Raw genomic sequence first — 19621 nt, 5'->3', positions numbered from 1 at the left:
TAGGTAGAGGGTGGAGGGAGAAAATGATGTATTTTCTAAAGGAAAAAGTATTATTCTGCCTGGGTGTAGTTCAAACAATAGTCTTATGCGTATGGTTTTATAAGGGTTTTATGGACTGGCCCAGGACCGGAATGACTCATAGTAACATTGTTTCTATAGGAAAAATGTTTTGGGCTTCAAAAACTGTCTTACAATTTAACTTTCAATTTTATTTTTCACCATTTGGGGACTGCTTGGATACACATACAGTTCTAGGGCTTTTTGTTTTGTGTTCAAATTGCACTTTCTTTAGTGTTTATCTACATGGCCACAGTGTTGATTTTCCACAGATGTAGTTGAAATGTTTTCTTTTCTTGAACAGATTTAGAAAAGGTATGGCAATAAAAATAGAAACCTTTTAATACACTGTTTGCTTTTCAGAGTGTTTGTTCTTTCAAGTTAAAGGTTTCCTCTGTAAACTATATTGTGGTATGATGTTATATACCAAGAAAGTTGGAAAATTGTTACAAACAGAAAGTAAAAGACATTGGTATGATTTCACTGCTGAAGTCAAAGGGAATGCAGAAGGTAAACAAAACAAGGCTTAAATACCTAGCTTTTAAAAATACGTTAATAATCATGAGGTTATCACCATCATCTTCTTCGTGGCTAACTATTGTTATTGTGAGAAATACTAGATATTTTAAAGCAGAATAGAGCTGTTAAGGCCTGTCCCTTTATAAAATAGATCTATATGAGCTTCATTTTGTTTAATAAATGAAACTTCAGTCTGGAAGTCCCTCAAATTCCCATGTCTCCAATAGGCAAAGTTAATTTTATTCACATCCATCTGAGTGAAAATGTCTTTCAGTATCAGAATGCTTTCAGCTGGCAAGTGACAGAAGACCCAATTGAAACTGAAAATATTAAGTTAATTTTATGATCTCATATAACTAGAAATTTGGAAGAAAGATGGTGTTATAGTTGGTTCATGTAGCAGCTAACTGCTGTCATGAGGCTCTCAGGATCTTTCTGTCTTTCCTTTCTAACATCTTAGATGAGTTAGCCTTTGTCCTCAGGCTTGTCCCCTTCTGGTATGAAGATGACAGGCAGCTTTAGTTCCAAGCTTTATGCCCTCGTATAAAAGAACCCAAGATTGTAAGAAAGGAAGGTGTCTCTTGTCTTAGTTTAGGCTGTTGTAGAAAATACCAAAGACTGGGTGGCTCAAACCACAAACATTTATTTTGCTTTGTTCTGGAGTCTGGGAAGTCCAAGATCAAGTTGCCTGAACATTCTTGGTGAGGGCCCCTTTCTGGCTTGAAGACCACCACCTTTATGCTGTTTCCTCACATGGCAGAGGGAGAGTGCTCTCTAGTCTCTTTCTCATTTTATAAGAACACTATAATACCATTAGTGTTCTTATAAACTAAGAACATCCTCATATGAGGGCTCCACCCTCATAACCTGATGTAACCCTGATTACCTCCCAAATACCATCACAGTGGGGATTAGGGCTTTAATCTGTGAATTTTGTCAGGGTGGAGGGAGGCACAAAAATTCATGCCATAGCATCTTTTTTATGTCTTTTTTAAGAGTGAAAAAACACTTTTCCAGAAACCTCTCAGCAGACTTCACTAGTTGAATTTACATCATATAGCCCATTTCTAAACTGGTACGTGGCAAGAGATATAGAAGTCCTGTGATTGGCTTAGACCAGTCAGGATTCGTGGCCCTCCTGACTTCCCAGAGAAGAACTAAATTCAGATTCTGTTGTCCAGGAAGGAGAATGGACCCGGAAGACACCCACTGGTGCCTGCCATACCTTCCAAGGCCAGTTCCTCTGCCTGGGCTCTGAATCTTTTTCTACCTTTTAGAGGACTTTATTCTGTTAATCCTTTTTTTTTTTTTTTTTTTTTTTTTTTTTTAACATTTATTTATTTTTGAGAGAGAGAGCACGCAGAAGCAGGGGAGGGGCAGAGAGAGAGGGATACACGGAATCAGAAGCAGGCTCCAGGTTCCACGATGTCAGCACAGAGCCCGATGTGGGCTCAAACCCACAGACCGTGAGATCATGACCTGGGCCAAAGTCGAAGTTGGTGGCTTAACTGATTGAGCCACCCAGGCACCCTACTGTTCATCCTTTTTTAAATCACCTGTGTCTCTTCTCATTCTTTTAAAGCTATATTGAAAGAATCTACATGTGCTGTCTCCATTTCTCTTCCTACAGTGTAGTCCTTAAATTTACTGTAATCTGGATTCTGCTTTAACCTTTCCTTTCCCTTCTGTCATCATCAGTGCCCACCTGATTGCCTGATTCTTCACCCGTATTACCGGTAGTGTTTGGCAAGACCATTGGTTCTGTAGGGTTAGCACACACCAGAATCATGTAGAGGGTGATTAAAAACATAGTTGACTGGGCTCCATCTCTAGAGTTTCTAATTCAGTAAGTCTGAGCTGGGGCTTGTACATTTGAGCTTACTTTTGATATTATTGATTTTACTAACTACTACCTTTTTCCCGAGTTTCAAAACTCAAAATTACCTCTCAAACCTGCCCTTCTTGTTCTTCCTGTATTCTCTGTTTTATTGATGAATACCAGCGTCTTTTTTTGTCAAGTAAGAAATCTGGAACTCATCCTGGTTTTTTATTCTTCCTTACCCCCATATATAGTCAATTCATGTGTCCTACTCTAAATGTCCTTCAAGTACATCATTTTTGTCTCCATCCCTGTTGTCTCTGCATTAGTTTGAACACTCATTTCTTTTCACTTATGCCACTGGAATGATCTCTAAAGTGCTTGTCATATATCCAATCGCATATTTTCTCTTATTTATACTTCATACTGTTGCAGAGTGGTTTTTTTTTTTTTTTTAATGCAAGTCTGATCATATTATTCCTGAGCTCAGAATTCTTTGGGCTGTTAAACCTTCCAGATAAAATCCAGACTCCGCACCATGCAAGCAAAGAGCTTCAGGATTATGTCTGCCCACCTGTCTAGTGTTTGCTTTTTCTCCCCTCTTCTTTACTGTACTTCAGTATTGAGCTTGACTTAATTCTTCTCTTGGGCTTTTGAGCCTTTGCATGTTTTCTCTTTGCCTGAAACATTTCTCCTTCCCCCTTCGCTGCTTTGGTAGGTCTTGCTTATCTTCCAAGACTTAGCCCAAGGATGCCTCTGCTATTGCCTCACTTCCCTGGTCCCTTTCCTTTTCTATTCCTGGAGATTAGGCGTTCCTTTCTGTACAACCATAGAGGTATATAAATGGTACTCATTTAGTACTGAAACACTATTCAGTTCTGCAGGTTTATTGGGTACTTGCTCCCTCTAGGCTATAATTTCTATGAGGACAAAGATTGTACTTTTCATCTGTTTCCTAATATAGCACCTAACATAATAAGAAATGTTTGTCAAATGAATATTAAGGATCATTTTTACTGATAGAAACTGGTCATAAAATCAAATCTGAAAAACTTAGGACTAGTTTCTATCAGTAAAAATTTGATTTATTTGATATTATGATTAATGCTGCTATGATATTTATGCTCAAGTTTTTGTGTGGGTGTACGTTTTCATTTCCCTTGAGTACTTACTTAGTAGTGGGAATTGCAGGGTCAAATGGTACTCTATCTTTTAGACTTTTGAGGAACTGCCAAAATGTTTTTCTAATTGACTGTACCATTTTTCATTTCCACCAGCAATGGAGAGGATTCTAATTTCTCCACATCTTCATCAGTACTTGTTATTTCTATTGTTGATTATAGGCATGAAGTCGTGTCTCACTGAATATCAAATTGATTAAAAATGTATTGTGATTTTCACTTGCATTTCCCCAGTGGTTAATGATGTTGACCATCTTCTCATATGTTTATTAGATGTTTGTAAATCTTCTTGGGAGAAATGTCTATGCCAGTACCATGCTGTGTTGATTACTGTAACTATATAGTAAGTTTTGAAATCGGGTTATGTGAGTCTTCCAACTTTCTTTTTCTTTTTTAAGATTGTTTGGCTCTTCTAGGTCCCTTCCATATCCATATGAGTTTTAGTAAAAGTTTGTCAATTTTTGGAGAAAAGACATCTTGGATTGTAATGGGAATTGTGCCAAATATGTGGACCAATATGGGAGTATTGACATCCTAACAATATTGAGTCTTAACAGTTCATCAACATGGCATGTTTTTCCATTTAAGTTGTCTTTAATTTCTTTTAACAGTATTTTGTAGTTTCCACTGTGCAAGTCTTATACTATTTTTGTTAAATACATTCTAAAGTGTTTTAATCTTCTCAATTAAAATCTTCTCTATTTTAATCTTCCTTCTCAATGGAATTGCTTTCTTAAGTTTATCATTTCAATTTTGGATTGGTTATTGTGGTTGTATAGAAAAAAAAGAATTTTTTGGTATATTCTTATATCCTGCAACCTTGCTGAGCATGGTTATTCTAAAAACTTTTTTAAAAGTAGATTCCTTAGGATTTTCTTCATACAAAACTCTGTCATCTACGAATAGAGATAGTTATACTTCTTTCCAATCTGGATCTTTTTTTGTTTGTTTGTTTTTGTTTTTTTCTTGCTTAATTGTATTGGTTAGAACTTGCAGTGAACTGTTAGGTAGAAATGGTAAGAAATAGGACACAATTCTCTTGTTTCTAATTTTAGGAGGGACACATTCAGTCTTTCATTATTAAGTATGATGTTGGCTGTGAGTTTTTGTAGATGTCTTTTGTCTGGTTGAGGAAGTTCCTTTCTATTCCTGGTTGTTGAATGCTTTTTGTGATAAGAGAGTGTTGGATTTTGGCAAATACTCTTTTTGTATTTATTGATATTATCATGTATTTTAAAAAAAAATTTTTTTTTTTAATGTTTATTTATTTTTGAGACAGAGAGAGAGCATGAACGGGGGAGGGGCAGAGAGAGAGGGCGTCACAGAATCGGAAGCAGGCTCCAGGCTCTGGGCCATCAGCCCAGAGCCCGACACGGGGCTCGAACTCACGGACCGCGAGATCGTGACCTGAGCCGAAGTCAGACACTCGACCGACTGAGCCACCCAGGCGCCCCTATCATGTATTTTTTAAAAATTTCATTAATGTAGTATTAGTTAATTTAGTTAATATATTATTGATTGGGTTTCTTGGTCGGTGGGTATTGAACCAACCTAGCATTCCTAGGGTAAATCTTACTTGGTTGTGGTTTTAATCATTTTTACATATTGCTGGATTTGCTTTGCTAGTATTTTGTTGAGGATTTTGCATCTATATTCATAAAGAATGTTGGTCTATAGTTTTCTTATGTCTTTGTCTAGTTTTGGTATCAAGTAATATTGGCCTTGTGGAAGTGTTCTCTCTTCATGTATATGTTTGGTTGGTTTGTTTTGGAAGACTTCTTTAAAGATTGGTATTCTCATTTAAAGGTTTGGTAGAATTACCAGTGAAGCCCTCTGGGTCTGTACTTATATTTGTTGGAAGTATTTTAATTACTAACTCAATCTGTATTTGTTACAGGCCTATTCAGAGTTTGTATGTTTTCTCTGTCAGTTGTAGTTGTTTTTTTAAGAATTTGTTCTTTTTGGGGCATCTGGGTGGCTCAGTCGGTTAGGCGTCCAACTTCTGCTCAGGTCATGGTCTCACGGCTCGTGAGTTCAAGCCCCGCGTCGGGCTCTGTGCTGAGAGAGGTGCTGACACCTCAGAGCCTGGAACCTGCTTCGGATTCTGTGTCTCTGTCTCTCTCTCTGCCCCTCCCCTGCTCATGCTCTGTCTCTCCTGTCTGTCAAAAATAAACATAAAAAAAAAAAAAAAGAATTTGTTCTTTTCATCCAAGTACTCAATTGGTTGATGTACAGTTGTTCATAATATTCCTTTATAATAACTTTTATTTCTGGAAGGCAATAGTAATGTTCTTTTGTTCATTCCTGATTCTGGTAATTTGTGTGTACCTTTATTTTTTCTCAGTCACTCTAGCTAAAGATTTGTCAATTTTGTTGATCTTTTCAAAAACAACTTTTGTTTGCATTGATTTTCTTTTTTGTTTTTCTATTCTTTATTGCATTTTTTTTTTTTTGCACTTCAATCTTTATTATTCCCTTACTTCTGCTTGCTTTTCTGTGTACTCTTCTTTTTCTCAATTCTTAAGATGGAAATTTAGGTTATTCATTTGAGATCTTTTTTAACATAAGTATTTACAATGATAAATTTTACTTTAAGCACTGCTTTCTTTAGCTGTATCCCATAGGTTTTGGCATGTTGTGTTTTTGTTTTCATTCATGTCAGGGAGTTTTCTAATTCCTTTATGATTGTTTTGACTTATTGGTTATTTAGCAGTGTATTGTTTTATTTCCACGTATTTGTCTAGAATTTCCTTCTGTTACTGATTTCTAATTGCATCCTATTGTGGTCATGGAACAGTCTGCATGATTTTAATCACTTTAAATTATTGAGGCTGGTACATGGCCTTGAATACAGTCTACCTTAGAGAATGTTTCATGTGCACTTGAGAAAAATGTGTATTGTATTCTTGGGTGGAGTATCATATAGATGTCTTTTAGGTCTAGTTGACCTATAGTTTTTTTTCAAATCTTTTATTTCCTTGTGTATTTTCTTCTTGGTTGTTCCATCTAATATTGAAAGGGGATATGACATCTTCCAATTTCATTTTTGAATTGTTTATTCCTTCAGTTCTTTTGTTGTTGTTTTAAAGTTTGTTTTTTTCTGATTCTCATGGTTCTTCTTTGCATAGTGTGTCTTTTTTCTTCCATTTACTTTCAACCTATTTGTATCATTGAACATAAAATGTGTCTCCTGTAGACAGCATATTGTATATGCAGTTTTACCCTTGAATGACACAGGGGTTGTGGTGCTGACTCTCTGCACAGTTGATAATTCACATAAAACTTTTTAAAATAATTTTTTATTATTTATTTTGAGAGAGAGAGAGAGAGAGAGAGAGAGAGAAACCCAGGCAGACTCCATGCTGTCAGCACAGAGCCCTATGCGGGACTCGATCCTGTGGACGGTGAGGCCATGACCTGAGCTAAAATCAAGAGTCGGACCTGTAACCAACTGAGCCACCCAGGCATCCAACACATAAAACTTTTGACTCCAAAGAACTTAACCTATTGTTGACCAAAAAGCTTTACCAGTAACATAACAGACATATTTTGTATATGTTGTATATTATTTGGTATATATTCCAATAAAGTAAGCTAGAGAAAAGAAAATGTTGGTTGTTAAGAAAATCATAAGGAAGATTTTTACAGTACTATAGTGTATTTATTGAAAAAAAAATCCACATGTTAAGTGGACTTGTTCAGTTCAAACCATGTTGTTCAAGGGTCTACTGTCATTGGATGTTTAAAAATACAATCTGATAATTTCTGCTTTTTGACTAGGTTGTTTAATCCATTCACAATTAATATTATTGATATGGTTGGATTTACATCTGCTGTTTTGCTTTTTGTTTTCTGTAGGTCTCATGCCTTTGTTCTCTTGAATTCTTTCAAATTAAGTGAATTCTTTTGAAATAAGTGAATATCTTCCAGTGTGGTATTTTGAGTCTTTTAATCATTTTTAAATTATACATCTGGAGTTATTCTCTTAGTGTTTGCTCTAGGTTTTACAATACACATTTCAACTTAGAAGAATCTACTTCTCATTTTTACTTATACTCAGTAAAATAAACATTTCTCCTGTATAGCTCCATTTTTCTCTCTCTCCACTTTTTCCTACTATTATTATACATCTTCTATGTATATACTATAGAAACCCAACAATATATTGTTGTAATTTTTACTTTATATAATCCTATGTCTCTTTTAAAGAAGCTGAGAGAAGAAAGGAGAACAAATATGTATTTATAGAGTTAGCTATATCAGCCTATTTTTCATTCTCTTATATTTCTGTGGATTTGAGTTCCCATCTGGTGTTATATCCTTACTCTAATACAACTTTCTTCTCACTTGCTTCCTTTATGCTGTTATTGCAAATATATAAAATTTCTGTATGCTATTAGCCTAACAGTACATTTGTATGCATATTGTTTTATTGAATTACTCTCTAAATCAGTAAGAAAAAAAAGGGGGAATTAACTGAGTTTTCTATTTGATGTATCTCCTGACACTGATAGAAAGCTGACATCATTTAAGTGTGAATTTCTTCTGCTAATAGAGCCATCAAAATAACAGCTGTCACTTAACTTTGTGTAAAGAAGATAAATTGTAATTAGAATTGAGAGGGAGAAGTTTAAAGAGCATTCATTTGATCTAAATGAAAAGTCATTCTTTATAGAGTAATATGTAAAACATCTCCAATCTGCTTTTCTTAATATGGTCTTCGAACTAGTCATAAGCAGGGGCAGCCGTATTGAATATTTCTTCCACCTCCATTCAAGGCTGAAGGAGTTGTCTCGAGCTATTCCTGCCTGAGTGTGCTTTTTTTTTTTTCCCCCTGAAACTGGCTTAGGTATTGTTTTTGAGAATGAGGTATGAGTTATAGCCCATCCAGAAATGCTTTTATGCTTAAAGTCTTTCAGATTTAACCACATGTTAATTGGCAGCTGGGTTCTCTGCACATGCATCTCATACTGCTCCACAAGATAATGGCAGAACCTAAAAGTGAAAACCCAAGCTTATTATACTGCTACCATTAAAAAAAAAAAAGCACTAAAAAAATCTAAGGTAAATAATACATTGAGTGGGACACTGTGAACAACAGGCATAAATTGGGACCATCTCAGGCAAACTGACACACACGGACACTTTACCAGACATGTATTTTTTCAGAAACCTCCTAACTCCAAACTCTGGATTACCATTTTCCCATCAAAAGTCTGTGTCCTCGATATGATTCACTTGTTTGTGACTGTTTAGTAATTTGCACGGCATTATGTACATGGAAAAGAATGCAAAGCATTCTTCCTAGTCAGTTTTATTCATTTGGCATTTCTTTTTTTTTCTGGTACATTTTCTGTTTGTCTTAAAACTTTTGTTAAATTTTGCATGCTTTCATTTTTAAACTAAAGAGGTGTAATAAATTTAGTGAATTATATTCTCCCTTAAGTTAGTTATTGTGATATCTTAATAAAAATATACAGTAATTAAAAATTAAATTTGAGAATGAAAGGAAGGCAGTTTCTACATATGTTTGATAAAAATGGATTATTTGAATATGCTTATAATAATACTTTATATTCTATTACAGGATTAATTAAAAGGATTTACTGTATATCTTATGACTCTTTACTGGAGCCTTAGGAGATAGGTAAGAGACAAGCATTTTTTGAAAAGATATTTATGAAACATTAAATAATTTGATCTCATAGGTTCCTGACAAAGTGATTTATCTCTTTTTCTCCTCAGTAAAATGTTAGTAGAAATATTATGTTTACATGAATCATAGTATAACATTTCTCTTATACCCAATAAGTCATGTTTTCCAGGGAGCCTGTACGTTTATTTTCTGTAGTATTTATAGTGAAGACATTTAATAAGACACATAAGCTTGGCACCTTAAAGCACTAGAAAATACTTAAAGCCCTGAAAATATAAAAAATATGTATATTATAAAATAAAATAAATATATAATAAAATATATATGATACATATAAACATAAATATAAATATAAAATATATAAATATATAATATAAATATATATGTAACTATAAAATATTTACTATATAAATAATATAACATATAAATATAAATATATAGAAGTATAATATAGATATATAAAATATATATTATATAATAAAATAAGATATGTAATATATAAAAATATAATAATTATTATTAGATTAGATCTTAGAACTGGAAAAAAAAGGTATTAGTGAAAAAACAGGTGAAATCCAAATAAAACCTATAGCTTAATTAATAGCAATATATCAACACTAATTCCTTAGTCTTGACAAAACCGTGGTTATGTAAGATGTCAGCTTTAGGGGAAATTGAGTGAGGGAGATACAGGAACTCTGTTGTATGTTTGTAACTTTCCTGTAAATCTAAAATTATTCCAAAATAAAAATTCATTTAAAGCAGAAAAAAATCAAGGTTTATTTATTTGAAAATTATAGTTTGGAAGTAACTTTTCTCTGCAATAGTTTGAGGAATCAAAATTATTAGTTATCTTTTAAAAATCCAGATTCTGTGAATAGAGATACAAGGAAATATGTGACCATGGGTTTCACTTTTCAGTTTATAGGAGGTGTGGGATTTCAGTTTTTGGATATTGGCATGGTGTTTGTGACTTCCTTATACCTGATTACACACTTGCTTTTTGATTCTTTTAAGGTGCTTCTGTGGTCTTTGGTAGTTTAGTATAGCACTTTGTATTAACAGAGGTAAGACCTGCAAATGGCTCCCAGTGCACTGTTTTTTCTTTTTCTTCTCTTTTCTTTAATGTACTATTGGAGGCAAAAAGACCAGTGATGGGACTCAGTTTGGAGTTGAGACCCTTCAGTTACATCTATGTAAGCTTCTAGGTCAAGTACTAGACACAGTTGACCTATTGTTAAGGAATATGAGTAAAGATGAACAGAACTCTTAAATAGCCATTTCTGTAATTGAGCTAAAATAATTTATTGCTGTCAGATAATAGAAATTCTCAGTTTCAAAAATGAACTCTAGCAGTATAGCTCTTTTAGATTTCTATAAATATTAAAAGACTACAAGAATGGAACTCTGTAGTTTGCTGAAACTATTACATAACTTTTCATTAATAAAGATAAAATAGCCATGCTGGTCTTATAAATGGTTTCCTGCTTCTGTTGCCAACTTTAATGATTTTAGTTAAACTTAAATTTAATAAAGGGAAATAGAAATATATTATACTTGAAGGATGTAGACATTTAAAACAACAAACCCAGGCCTGAGTGATCATTGCAGAATAATTATTAGGCTTGAAGATTTCTGTTTTGCTTGATGGTATTTATTTAGAATTGGTGTTATCAATCTTGTATTATTAGAATGACATCTTTACTTGTTTTTTGTGTAACATCCTTTTGCTAAATCTTGGCTAGGAAGTTCAGAAAAATGGAAGAGAGCTTTTTTGGGACAAGTTTAAATTCCATTGGTCATATGATAGTTCATACATAAAAAACAAACAAAAAAACCCTTTTATTATTCTTTTGTGCTAAAGAAGAGCATTAAAAGTAGTTTTTAGAGACCTACTTTACCATTCAGCTGCCTGACTGTTATTTTGTGGTCATCTAAAGTATAAATGTGAGTAGCTATTATGTATTGAGCACTTTCTATGTACCAGACACTTTATTTATGATCTCATTTAATCTTCCCAAACACAAAAATAGTTTGAAATTCCTTTTCTAGATGTGGTGGGGAAAGTAACAATATCTCTAGGCTGCACCTGAGAGTTTGGTGCAGAACGAAGGGGCGCTGAAGTGTGGTGTAAAGTACCTCCTGTTTGGTTCATAATGTTATTGGCTTCCAGGAAACTCTTAGTCCATGGATACATGGTAAACTTTAGAGTGCTCAACTCTTCTGGGTTAAAGGATGTCTGATCACACTGGGTGACCTAGAGCAGATTCCCCTGGGGTGACTAGCCTGGAGTACAATCTCTCGGTCCCTGTTCCAGCCTTGATCTGGCTCGTTCTACAGTTCCCCAACATGTCAGTTGTTCTCTGTCACTTGATTAACTGCTGAACACTCACTCATTGTGTGCTTCATTGATCATAAGCCAAGAACTTCTGGCAGCTCTGGGAAACATGATCTCAACCTGCCTCCTGGTCAGTGCTGGGCAACTAGAAGTTGTTAGTTGGGGGTGAAAATTTGGATCCAGAAGCTAGGACAAATGCCAGAGGCCAGAGATGGGGTAATTGAGCAGCTGACAAGTTGAAATGCAGCTATCCAGGTTCAGTCAATAGGTCGGGACTCAGAAAAAGAGTAGGCATGTGACTTTGAAAGGTGGTTTTTGAAGATAATGATGACTAGGTGTGGACTTGGTGGATATAAAATACAGTCAACCCTCGAACAATGTGGGCTTTGGGGGTCCTGCCCCACCCCAAAGTCAAAAATCCACATACAGCTTTTGACTCCCTCAAAACTTAACTACTAATAGCCTCTTGTTGACAGGCAGACATGCCAGTAACTAAATAGTCGATTAACACATACACATATTTTGTATGTTATATGTGTGATATATTGTGTTCTTACAATAAAGCAAGCTGGAGAAAAGAAAATGTTATTAAGAGAATTGTAAGGAAAATACATTTACAGTATGATACTGTATGGAAAAAAAATCCACATGTAAGTGGACCCCCCACAGTTCAAACCCGTGTTATTCAAGGGTTAACTGTAATTCCAGCTGCTTTATGAAGAAGAATAAGAGTTACTTAACAACTTATTCATCGTAGTGCCCATTACACTGTGCAGAAATCTATCTCTCTATAACTTCCCCCCATCAGTTTTAGCTATGTCTTTCTGTAGTTCTAAGTCTCCAGTCTTACACTGGAAAGCATAAAATACACACAAAATTACAAAGTCTCTTTTGTTATCTTCTCTTCTGTATGGTCTCCAAAAGTTGGCATTCTCTAGGGCTTAGTCCTCGGCTGCCTTCTACATTTATTCTCTGTGCAGTCTCATGTGACCCCTTGTTTTAAATGCTTTCTGTTCTCCCAGCTTTATTTTTTTACCTTGATCTCTCCTGTGAGCTCTAGGCTCATTTCTATGCCTGCCTCTTCAACATCTATTTGAAAGTCTAATAAACATTTCCAACCTAACATGTGTGAAGTAGAACTCTTGAATTCTCCTCCCCAAACCTGTTCCTGTCTCCTCCTTCTTTATCTCAGTAAATGGTACACACGGTTGCTCAGGCCAAAAACCAGAAGCCATCTTGAGTTTTCTTTTTCCTTCTTAACCCATGTCCAGCCCATCAGTAAGGTTTATACGTCCTGTCTTCTACATATATCCCAAATACCCCTGTATTGCCACCACCCCCCTACTACTACCCTAATATAATACAACCTGTCATCATCCCAAGTTACCTGGATGATAGCAACAGTCTTCTAACTGGTCTTCCTTATCTCCTCCTTGTACCACTCTGGTCAGTTCTCCATATAAGAGCAAAGGTGGGGTTTTCTTTTTAATGTTTATTTATTTTTGAGAGAGACAGAGACAGAACGCAAGCAGGGGAGGAACAGAAAGAGAGGGAGACACAGAATCCGAAGCAGGCTCTAGGCTCTGAGCTGTCAGCACAGAGCCTGACACTGGGCTCGAAGCCACAGACTGTGAGGTCCTGACCTGACCCAAAGTCGGATGCTTAACCGACTGAGCCACCCAGGCACCCAATAAGTGGTTTTTAAAAATGTTCAACAGTCCCTGTCTGTTTCTCTGTCCAGAACCCTTGGGTGACTACCCATTACACTCAGGATAAAACCCCAAGTCTCACCATGTTCTGCCAGGCCCTGTGTGTTCTGCCAGCTGACTGTATCTCCTACCATTCTCTGCCTAGCTCACTTTGCTCTAGTAAATTGCCTTTTTGCAGTTCCTTAAGTTCTCCAAGTTCATTGGACTCCACTAAATCCTTGTTACTCCCTGCCCTACACCCTCATCTCAACCGGTTCAGCCTCTAGCCTGATACCAGTGGAGGGAGATCTAGAGAAAACAAAATTACAGCGCACATAGTAAGTGAGGTTACACTAGAAGTTTTGCAGCTTTATTATTCCAAGTTTCTGTATTTGGAATTCCTTTCGAGTAGAAGAGGAACTAGAGCTTTAGAGCTATGGAAAGACCTGGCTAGAAGCAATGGGAGAAGTTACAGAGAGATTTCTGCTTAGTGTAATGAATGCTATATTGCATAAGTTGGCAACAAGTACACTTGCTTAAAAGTAACACTGAGCTGCTCCACTGGACAGTGAGTTCTCCAGCACTGGCAGTGTACACGTTGAGGCTGATCAGATTGAGACTCTACAAGTTGTGGAGGGAAAATGGAGATGAGAATTGATTTGTAGATCTTCCCAACTCTGAGAGTGTATGTGTTTTTAGAATCTTTTATTTTTTTCAGAACACTTACTCTCAGAGTATTCCTCAGATTCCTCTGCCTGCGTTTATATTGGAAGCTTTTACCAATAAAGGGTAAGCACTTCTAATGAAGTTTCCAATATTTAAGAAAAAGAGGAACTACTATCAAGGTTGATTCCACTCGGATTGGCCAGGTCTCCATCTAAGGAAATTACTTTGAGTAATAATTTAAAATTTATTTTTTATTAGTTTTTGGTCTAAAGTAAACAATAAACACAACAAATTCCCCGATAGATTTTAGTTATTAAACAAAAGTTCACTGAGTTGCAGAAGTAAAGAGCATGATACTTGGAAATAGCTTTTTTTTTTAATAGCCTTTGATCAGAGTTTGCTAGAAATGGAAAAGTCACCTCATTCTTTCCCTTACCTCAGAAACTCTGAGAATTAGTGATCGTGTGTGAATGTTTCATTGAGAGGGATATAGCCATTCCCTTACCTTCTCTTAGACAAAAATATGATTTAAGTAATAGAGAGCTTTGTTATAAGTGCTTTTAGTTAGACCTGAATAATGCTATTCATGCAAATTCCAGTTTCTTTATAACCCTTGAACCTTGGAACTTGGAATTAATGACATAAGAAAGAGTAATTTTCAGAGTCTCTGGATACTAAAGTGCTTCATGTTTGATTGCTTCTGGTAGCTAGGACCTAAATAATAGGATGGCACATCTAAAAGTTGCCTCCAGCGTGACAGTGCTTCTGGCAGCACCAGGGCCTGTCCCACCCAGCATGTGCTCGGCAGACCAGTATGAAATCAGCGCTATGATGAATACCCTGTTGTGACCAGGAAAGCCTGAACTCCTTCACATGCTTTCACCTTGAATCGCATTTTGTTTCTCTGTCTTCTCTGGGTTTCTGACTTTGCTGCCTCCTTTCCCATTTTACCTATCTCTGTCCTTTAGATGTGACTTCTTGCTCGTTACTGTATTGACCTTACCCAGACAAAACTTCTGCTCTGACTCAAAACCTACAATTTGGATTATGTCCTGTATTGAGATTCCTGCCTTGCCCTGAGCCAGGAATTCTCCTAGGAGGAGAGATAAACAGTAGTACCGACTTGATTGTATAGGTAGTGTGACCATTGCCTATGCATCATGGTTCTTGACCTCCTGCATCTAGGCAATCAAGATTAAGTATTGCACCTGGCCTTAGCAGAAGACGCATATATCCACATTCCTTCTAAAACCAATAATGATGTAATAAAGAAAGGGAAGGAGCATTTCTTAAATGTAATACACTTTTCTCTGTCAATCTCATCTACTTAGAACAGATCCAAGGATCAGGGATGAGAGGAAAGAGGCTTTTTATATGCTACATTTGGTTGATATTTGAAAATTCAGACCCTAAAATGGTATATCAGGTGCACTTAGAGCCTCTTTATTTGCTAGTTTTCCTCTTAATTGCAAACATATAAATAACACAATGTTTTAAGTGCTTTATCTGTTTTAACTAACTTAATCGTCATGGCAATCCTGTGAGGTATATACTGTTATAGTCCCCATTTAACAGATGAGGAAACTGTCTTGGACAGGTTACATCATCACCCATAGTTAACACGGCTGGTTTTGTCAGAGCTGGGATTCAAGTTCAAGTGCATAACCACTTTTTACATTGATCTGTGAATCTCTGACTCCTAACTCCAACAAGCCTGGTTAACTGGTTTCTCAGACCACAGCAGGTTAGAAGTTTCAAATTTGAAAGAACACATAATAACCTAGAATTCCCACTTAAAAAAAAATTTTTTTAACATTTATTTATTTTTGAGAGAGTGCATGAACACGAGTCAGAGAGGGTTGGAGAGAGAGAGAGGAAGACAGGATCCAAAAGCAGGCTCTGTGCTGTGAGCACAGAGCCCAGTGTGGGGTTTGAACCCACGAACCTCGAGATCATGACCTGAGCTGAAATCAAGAGTCAGCCACTTAAGCAGCTGAGCCACCCAGGTGCCACCCCTAGAATTCCCACTTTAATGTGTTCCTTCTGGTAAGATAATTACTCAAGAACACAAAGATATATGCAGGAGAGTTCTATATAATGTTATAGAAAAATAGTTAAAGCAAAATAATTGAAAATAATATGGAAGTTCAATAATAGAAGAAATGGATAAACTAGGGTCCTGCTTTTCAAACTTTAATATATATATGAATCACCTGGATATCTTATTAAAATGAGGTTTTGATTAAATCTGTGGTGGGGCCCAAGATTCTACACTTCTAACAAGTTCCCAGGTAATGTTGATGCCGATGCATGGATCCCACTCTGAGTAGCAAGGAATTTCAGTACTCTCATGTTATGTGCTTGTTAAGAACAGATCTGGGACCATGGAGAAGTGAATGGACACCTTAGATGCCTCACTCATCTCTCCCTAGTCCCATCCCTGGGTAAGAATCTTTATTTTAAAAGACCATTCAGTGACTCTTAGTTATGCTTATAACATAATTCAAAGAAAACTCGAAAATGATATTTGCATTATTATTTTCACTTGAATTAAAAAAAGATACCAACTTGGCTTATGACAGTCTAGCCTTAGAGGAAACATTTGCTTCCTGCTACCCACATACATGTCTTCAACCTCCCCAAAAACATCTGCTCATTTTTTTTCCCCAGTAGATATATAGGCTATTTAATGGTTTAGTGAGGGCTTCAGTTCGGGCATCTACCAACACAAGTAGTAAAGGGCTAATATTTTTAAGAACAAAGGTAATGAAATAAATACTTTTTTTGTGCATAATTATGGTTTGGATGTAGATAATCCTACTTTTTAATATTTATCAATATTATTACCTATTCAGCATAAGCTTCTTAAGAAGCAAAATCTATGTTTTTTTTGTATTAAATTCCTGGTGTGTGTGTGTGTGTATGTATATATGTACATACATACATACATATATACACACACGTGTGTGTGTGTGTGTGTGTGTGTGTGTGTGTAAATAAAGCACCTTTTACATCACCTCCTCCTTTTTTAGTAAGGTATGCTAAGCAAGTTTTTAAAGGGAAGTCAGTTTTTAAAGGGAGTTTTTTAAAGGGAGGCCAGTTTTCCTTTCAACCTTTACAGTTCAGTAACCTGAATCTAGAAGTGAAATATCTTTCACTGTGGAGCAGGGAAGGAAGTAGTAAGGAGGCAGGATAGGGAAGTCTGATTCACTTAAAATCTCATTCTCCTGGAGAGGAGTGTGTTGGGCACAGAAAGCATTCCTGAAACCTGCATAGGGGTATTCTTGAGGATCTGGCTGAGCACCAAACTGTGCATGCAATTTGAAACCCCTAGAAGCTGGCAAGGGCAGCCTGTAAGAAATGAAAACTTACCAGCTCTTCATAAGAATGAACCCTAGAATAAAGGTTTCTCTACACAAGTCCTGAAAGAGCTTACAACCAACCCTCAAAAGAATCAGGTAACTTAACTGTCTGGCAGAAGTTTAACACTCTATAAATTAATACAACAAAATCTAGCACTCAGCAACATAAAATTAGCAGTAAATTGCATCTAGTCAATTAATAAAAAAGCAAGAGAAAATTTTCATAACCAGGAGACAATAGAAATAGACTCTGAAATAACAGAGATGGTGCAATTAGCAGACAAGTACATTAAAGCAGCTTTTATAAATATGGTCCATGGTCATAAGCATAATGAGGGGTGAAATACAAAATATAAAAAAGAAAAAATCAGAACATCCAGAGATTTAAAAATACAGTAACTAGGTGTGATTAAGTGCAGATTAGAGTTTTTGGGAGACAAGGTCAGTGAACTTGAAAACATACTGAGAATTCAACCATAGGATAGAGAGAACAAAGATTGAAAAAGATGAACAGCAACTTGGGGCCCTATAGAAGTACCATGAGTCTAACCTAAGTATAATGGATTCTCAGATTTGGGGGGAGGGCGAGAGAGGAAAAAATTTAAATAAATAATGGTTGAAAATTTCCCCAGTTTGAAGTAAACTATAAACCCACAGATCCAAAAAATTAAAAAGACCCCAGACAAGATAACACACACACACACATCAAGGCACATCATAAGAAAATTGCTGAATATCAATGATAAAGAGAAAAATCTTAAAACTGGTCAGAGGGGAGAAAATATATTGCATACAAAGGAATAAAGTCAAGAATTTTAGGCAGCAGGCTTTTCAGAAACTGTTCAAACCAGAAGGCAGTTTAATAGCATGTTTTTCAGTGCTAAAAAATTGTCAACATAGTATTATATAGCTAACAAACATTTTTAGGAAATTAAGAAGGAAACAAAATAAGGGAGAAATAGCTTTTTTTTGGTCTCAAAACTTGAGACAACTTATGACCAGCAGACTTACAAGAAATATTAAAGAAATTTCTTTAAGCAAAAGGAAAATGATACCAGATGGAAATTTGGAGTATACAAAGGAATAAAGAATCCCTGAACCTGAAATGGTTCATATGTGGATAAACATAATTTTTTTTTTTGCATTTTAGTTTTTTAAAAAGGTAACTGTTTGAAGCAAAAAATAAAACACTGTCTATCTAATGGGATTTTAACCTGTAAAAATAAAATGTATGACAATAGCTCAAAGAATTGGATGGGAGAAAGGAAGCATGTTGTGGCAAGAGTTTTATATATGAACGTGTAATATTTTTTGAAGGTAGATTATAAGTTAAAGAGAGCATCCACTTAAAAGGATTAGAAAAAACAGTTTTAATTAATAAGAAACCAATGGTGGATATGAAATGAACTCCTAAAAAATAATCCAAAAGAAGATAGGGAAAAAGGGGAAAAGGAACAAAGAACAGAAGGGACAGATAGAAAACCTACAACAACATGATAGAACTACATATAACTGTATCAATAATCACATTAAATGATGTAGTCTAAATAAAAGGCAAAAGTTGTCAGATTGAATAAAAAAGAGTAAACGCTGTGTTGTTCTCAAGAAAGTCTTAAAATAGGTTAGAAAAAGGGTGGAAAAATATATACAATGTAGGTTCTAATATAAGAACACTGGAGTGGCTATGTTAATATCAAAGTGGACTTCAGAACAAGTGATGTTAATAAGATGAAAAAGGGACACTTCATAATGATAAATGGACTGATTCATCAAGAAGAAATAATAACTTTAAATTGAAATGCAACTAATATTACGTTGTCAAAATACATGAAGCAGAAACTGATAAGCTGAAAGAATACATTGAGAAATCTTCTATTATAGTTGGACATTTCAGCATTCGTGTAAAATTGATGGGATAAGTACAAAGAATATCAGGAAGGCTATAGATGTGTATAACAACACTGTAAATTATCGTAATTTCATTGACATTTATAAAACATTCCATTCAAGAATAGCAGAATATACATTCTTTTTAAGTGCACATGGAACATTCATCAACATAACCCAGCATATACTAATACATAAAACAAGTCTCATTAAGTTTAAAATGACGGAAATTATGCAGAGTATGTCCTTTGGTCCCAACAATTAGGTTAGAAATCAATATCAGAGAGATATCTGAAAAATCCTCATTATTTGTAATTATATCGTATGCTTCTAACGCATTGGTTAAAAAAAAAAAGGGAAATTAAAAGTTGTTTTGAAGTGAATCAGAATTAAAACACGTGAGAATATGTGGGGTATAGCTGAAGCAGTGTTTAGACAAATGTTTAGC

The 19621-nt window shown here is 35.4% G+C and overlaps 1 protein-coding gene across 6 annotated transcripts in view; it reads left to right on the top strand.

Moving 5' to 3' along the window:
• The window catches only part of ZNF438 (zinc finger protein 438), a 166583-nt gene that overhangs the window by 25090 nt on the left and 121872 nt on the right, over positions 1–19621 (top strand). For 2 of the 6 annotated variants that reach the window (XR_006219713.1, XR_006219712.1), the window contains exons 1-2: positions 7433–7491; positions 9164–9223. The exons of 2 other annotated variants lie outside the window; for them this stretch is intronic. The gene's annotated coding sequence lies outside the window, so the exon portion shown is untranslated. Of the gene's footprint in view, positions 1–7432; positions 7492–9163; positions 9224–19621 lie in introns of those variants that run through there. 2 more of the 6 variants (XM_042991326.1, XM_042991327.1) reach the window with 2 other exon arrangements.

This window comes from Panthera tigris, chromosome B4 (genome assembly GCF_018350195.1).
Source record: "Panthera tigris isolate Pti1 chromosome B4, P.tigris_Pti1_mat1.1, whole genome shotgun sequence".
NCBI lineage: Eukaryota > Metazoa > Chordata > Mammalia > Carnivora > Felidae > Panthera > Panthera tigris.
Note: the sequence above shows the minus strand (reverse complement) of the source record. Positions and strands in the feature narration are given on the sequence as shown.